This window comes from Sapajus apella, unplaced genomic scaffold, assembly GCF_009761245.1.
Source record: "Sapajus apella isolate SASKATOON/1434 unplaced genomic scaffold, GSC_monkey_1.0 scaffold84, whole genome shotgun sequence".
In the NCBI taxonomy this organism is placed as follows: Eukaryota; Metazoa; Chordata; class Mammalia; order Primates; family Cebidae; genus Sapajus; species Sapajus apella.
In genome coordinates this window covers 2,652,024-2,657,635 of record NW_022437024.1, presented here as the reverse complement: position 1 = coordinate 2,657,635, position 5,612 = coordinate 2,652,024, and the positions used below count along the sequence as shown (strand labels likewise).

Genomic DNA, 5,612 nt, shown 5'->3' with positions numbered 1-5,612 from the left:
TGCCTCCCAGGTTCAAGCGATTCTCCTGCCTCAGCCTCCTGAGTAGCTGGGACTACAGGTGTGCACCACCACGCCCAGCTAATTTTTGTATATTTAGTAGGGACAGGGTTTCACCATGTTGGCCAGGATGGTCTCGATCTCTTGACCTTGTGACCCACCCACCTTGGCCTCTCAAAGTGCTGAGATTACAGGTGTGAGCCACCGTGCCTGGCTGATTTCATCTCTTAAATAAAAGTATTCACACTTAAAAAATAGGATGAACTGGTATTCCCTCCTTCTTAAAAATGTTTCTAGAGCTACTAAAACACTTGGCATTTACAAAATAATTGATAAAAATATTCCTCTGGATTGTACAGGAAGGGAGACAGTGACTGTGGATAAGACAGGGCGTATGATATTAATCAGACTTGGCTTCTTTGTCTCCAGCTTCATCAGAGGCTGGACTTTCCCTGTTTTGAGTTTGTCCATTTTTCTGCAGGTAAATCTTGAATTTCTTGGTTAGCCACTTTGGCCTGTTTTCCCTTTACCTTCTTTTCCCCCTTTGTTTACCTTTTTTGTCTGAAGGTTTATCCTTTCCTACTGCCTTTTTTGTTTTTGTTTCTACTGTTGCAGGAACAGGTTTAGCTGACAACCTCACCCATCTCCTCTTGGGCTCTTCCTTCACCATGCCTTGGGCTGAGCTGACCTTCCTCTTGGGTATCTTGGTGATGAGGAGGCTGCTGCCACTCCTCTCACAGCTGGAGCTGCTGAGAGCTGCAGCTGGGGCAGTGGGAGAACCATCTGGAACCTGGGTCAAGCAAATTTGAGACAGCACATACATGGTCAAATTCATCAATGATGTTAGAAAAACCCAGTTTCCCTCAGATTGCTGATGAGGGAACTGAAACTAGAGAAACAAATTGTCCAGAGTCACATAACCATTGTGATTGAGTTAGAATGTCTTTCAAAGTACTTTTCGATGTATATTTTACAGTGTTTTGCACTGAACAAATGTGTGTCTGAAGTTTCTATTTTTTTTTCTCTCTTTCCTCAAACACTGATGACATTTTTCGTTTTTAACTTTTATTTTAGGTTCAGGGATACATGTGCAGGTTTATTATATAGGTAAATTGTGTGTCATGGGAGTTTAGTGCACAAATTATTTCATCACCCTTCTCCCTTCCTCTAAACTCAAGTAGGCCCCAGTGTCTATTGTTCCTATATTGTTAGGTCTATGTCTATTGACATAAAGTTTACTCAGTGTGAGAACAGGCACTATTTGCTTTTCTGTTCATGTGTTAGTTTGCTTAGGATAATGGCCTCCACCTTCATCCATGTTGCTGCAAAGGCCATGATCTCGTTCCTTTTTATGGCTGCGTAGTATTCCACGTTGTATACATACCACATTTTTTAAATCCAGTCTTCCACTGATGGGCATTTAGGTAGATTCCATGTGTCTGTTATTGTGAATAGTGTTATGATGAATATACACATGCATGTGCCTTTATGGCAGAACAATTTATATTCCTTTTGGTATATACCCAGTAATGGGATTGCTGGGTCGAATGGTCATTCTGCTCTGAGTTCTTTGAAAAATCTCGAAACTGCTTTCCATAATGGCTGAACTAATTTACATTCCTACTGACAGTGTATAAGCATTCCCTTTTCTTCTCAACCTTGCCAATATGTTACTTTTTTGACTTTTTAATAATAGCCATCTGTCTGGTGGTTTTGATTTGCATTTCTCTTTTGACTAGTGACATTGAGCATTTTTTTAAAATGCTCTTTGGCCATGTATATTTCTTCCTCCTCCTCCTTCTCCTTCTCCATCTTCTTTTTTTTCTTCTGTAGGCAGGAGTCTTGGTCTGTTACCCAGGGTGGAATGCAGTGATGTGATCACAGCTCACTGCAGTTTCTACCTCCTGGGCTCAAGCTATCCTCCTGCCTCTAGAGTAGCTGGGACCACAGGTATGTATCACCACACCTGGCTTATTTTTTATTTTTAGGACAGATGAAGTTCACTGTGTTGCACAGGCTGCTCTCAAAGACCTGAGCTCAAGTGATCCTTCTGCCTTTTGGTCTCCCAAAATGCTGGAATTACAGATGTGAGCCAGTGTGCCTGGCTGTATGTCTTCTTTTGAAAAGTGTTTTTTCTTTTGAAAAGTGCCATGTCCTTTGCCAACTTTTTAATGGGGGTGTTTGTTTTTGCTTGTGAATTTGTTTAAATTCTTTATAGATTCTGGATATTACTCCTTTGTTTGATGCATAGTTTGCAAATATTTTCTCCTATTCCATAGGTTGTTTACTCTGTTGAGTTTCTTTTGCTGTACAGAAGATTTTTAGTTTAATTAGGTCCCATTTGTCCATTTTTATTTCTGTTGCAATTGCTTTTAGTGTCTTCATCACGAAATCTTTGCTAAGTCCTATGTCCAGAATGGTACTTCCTAGGTTCTCTTCCAGGGTTTTTATAATTTTAGGTTTTACATCTAAGTCTTTAAACCATCTTGAATTGATTTTTGTATATAAAGGAAGGGGTCCAGTTTTGTTCTTCTGCATTTAGCTAGCTGGTTATCCCACTCATTGAATAGGATCCCCATTTACTGTTTTTGTCAACTTTCTCTAAGAGCAGATAATTGTAGGTGTGCAGCTTTATTTCTGGGCTCTTTATTCTGTTCCATTGGTATATATGTCTGTTTTTGTACCAACACTGCTGTTTTGGTTACTGTAGCCTAAATACTGATGACTTTTGATTTAGCCAGCCAATTAACAGTCCAACCCTTTCTGTCTGGACTGGTCTGTCCCTTTCCAAAACTCTTATTTGTACCCCAGGTTCCCGAACTCCATTTTTGTCTGCAAAGGCCATTGGCAGGCAGTTTAAAGTAGGGCAAGTTCCTTCAGACTTTAGGTTATCCATGCCCAGGATGCAAGGGAAACAGCTACAGGTTCAGGCAATGATGGTAACGCTAGAGACACTAAGTTCTGGACTTCTTAGTGGCCTATTTGATTGGTAAGTATCTAGTCTACAAGTTCTCAGGTCCATGTAGGACAAAAAAGACACTACTGCTTTATCTTGATTGGCTCTCTGGACATGGTTACCTTTTACATAGAAGGGAGGCTCTATCAGAGGGAAGTTGGAGATGGGATACATCTCAGGTGAACCCTATTCTAATTGAGGGCAACAGCCCCATTAATAAGCAACAGCTGAACAAGACTAGCGTCTAGAGAACCTATTATCTTTCTGGCTGTTTGTTGCTCACAAAGACCCTGCTGCTTGTGTTTGTGTATAGATATAAAGGGGATGTCTGGGGCAGCTGTGTCTTCCTCTAGAGATATGCATGACACATATGGAAATTCCAAGTGGTGGCGGCTGTGAAGACGTGGAAAATTCTGGAACCCTGGTGTTTGTGGCAAAAAAGGAAAGGAAGTAAGGAAAACCAGCCAGCCTGAAAGGAGGTAGGAATGGAGGGTTTCCTGATGTCAATCTACCTTCTTCATTTTTTTCTTTTCTTTTTTTCCCAAAAAGTAACAGTGCTAAATATAAAATACTCTTGCATTGAACCAAGTCTCCTTTTAAGCTCTGGAGAGCTGAAACCTTGCTCCATTTTCTTACACATGTTTTTCTTACTTACTTCCTCTTACTTCAGGCCAGAAAGCCTATATACTGCCAGGAATAAAACAATGAAAGCCAGTCTTTGCTGCTGGCTCTATGCATGTGGCCAAATGATTATTGCAAGAGTACTGTTAGGATGCTAGCAGGGATCCTGAAGGTGTCCGCTAATAACATGTTCTCACAGGGTGATTTAGGGAGGCTGCAGGAGTACAAGGCTCTTCCTGGTGTGAAAAGCAATACCCTCTCCTTGGGGGCTGTCTGACCTTGTCCTCTCACCAGAGACTGCCTTGAGGTCCCACCTGGTGTTTTCGTAAACACTTTTAGATAGTAACACACAGAAATTACCTGCTTGGCCCATTAACATATCTGGGTACCAGAAAGCCACCGTGAAGGGGTAAGCATTCTGTGGGGGACTCCCCTGCCTTTTAAAAGCTGAGCTCAAAGCCTCCGCTCTATCTTCCAACAATGTCTGGTAGAATTGTTTGAAACTTTCAGAGCAATTTGATAGGAATTTTATGTCTGTTGAATCTAATAAGAAACTTGAGCTTGTATTCTTTAACTTTTTTTTTCCATTTTTTTTCCTATTGACTCATTTTTAGTGTATTAGGGAATCAGGACTGATTGGGTAAGAAACAACAAAAATCTGGTCCATGGGCGTTTGGAGAAGCAGTGCCCTAAGTCATGCTGGCGCCCAACTTCTCTTCCCTATATTGGTGCAGGGATAGCCTCTGCAGAGGTCTGGTCTCAGAGTCCCAAAAAAAAGGAATAGGGCAATTTCCCTTCAGTCCACGGTGTTCACCCTTAGCCTGTTAGCCTTACTTCTGGGAAACTGGGAACATGTTGTGGAATCGCCTCCTCTGTTCCTTTCTTCCTGTCCTACAATCCCCTTCACCAGGAGAGGGCGGATGTTTCTTTAACTTTCAATCTATCTACTAAAGTCCATTGGAAATAGCCCTTGATATATTTAATGTGAGTTAAAAATTTGGAGAACCCTTTCTCTCTCATATGTGTCTGTTCCCTAGTTCATTGTTTTGCTATGCCATTCTCTAGAATGTTATAAGTTGAATAATAACTCCGGCTCTTTTCGTTCCTTCTTTCACAGTCTCGATCCAATCTGCACCTCCTTCTCTCCCAGGATACTTTAGGTTTTGACAAAGATTCTTTGCTTGGCCAAACTCTAGTCAGGCTTCCAAATCTTCTGCTAAGCCCATCTGGGCACTTTCTTGCAAAATCCAGTCTAGCAAAGAACCCTGCTAAGTCAGTTTAGCCAGAACCCCCAACCCTCAATATCTGATCATCCTGGATATCTGGTCAGAATTCTGCCCTCCCCTGCCCACCCAGGTGATACCTGTTCACCCTGGCCTGTGTTCAGCAAGAATCCTGTTGGGTTAGTTTAGCCAGAATCTCCTCTGATGTTTTCTCTTAGTAATTTTCCATCCACTGACCCCACTCTACTCCTTCGCTGTAATTCCCACCTGCTTGTGCTGTATTTGGAGTTGCCTCAGTCTCTCTTCCTGACTCCAAGACTCCATTGCCATGGTCCCTATAGTTATCGTGATGGTTCTGAATGAAGTTTTCCTTGCTATGCTTTAACCGGTATTACGGAATAAGTTTTCTTTAACAGTTAACTAGGGAGAAGGTTGCATAATGTAGTTTTTCAAGATGCTATATTATTCCCTTGCATAGCTTCATGCATTTAGTTATGCTAACAGCACCTTCTGCCACGGACCCACACAACACCCTAATAACATGTAGAGCTGTAAATAGGTGGCATAATTATTTCTGTAGCATCATCTTTTATTTTTTTGAAACAGAGTCTTGCTCTGTTGCCCAGGCCTGAGTGCAGTGGTGCCTTCTCAGCTCACTGCAGCCTCTGCCTCCCAGGTGCAAGTGATTCTCTTGCCTCAGCCTCCCGAGTAGCTGGGATTACAGGCGTATGGCACCACACCCAGCTAATTTTTATATTTTTTAGTAGAGACGGGGTTTCACCATTTGGTCAGGGTGGTCTCGAACTCTTGACCTT

The 5,612-nt window shown here is 41.9% G+C and overlaps 1 pseudogene; it reads right to left on the bottom strand.

Annotated features, from left to right (window-relative positions):
* Positions 1-288: 288 nt before the first annotated feature.
* Positions 289-820, bottom strand: LOC116533777 (annotated as a pseudogene).
* Between the last annotated feature and the right edge of the window lie 4,792 nt (positions 821-5,612).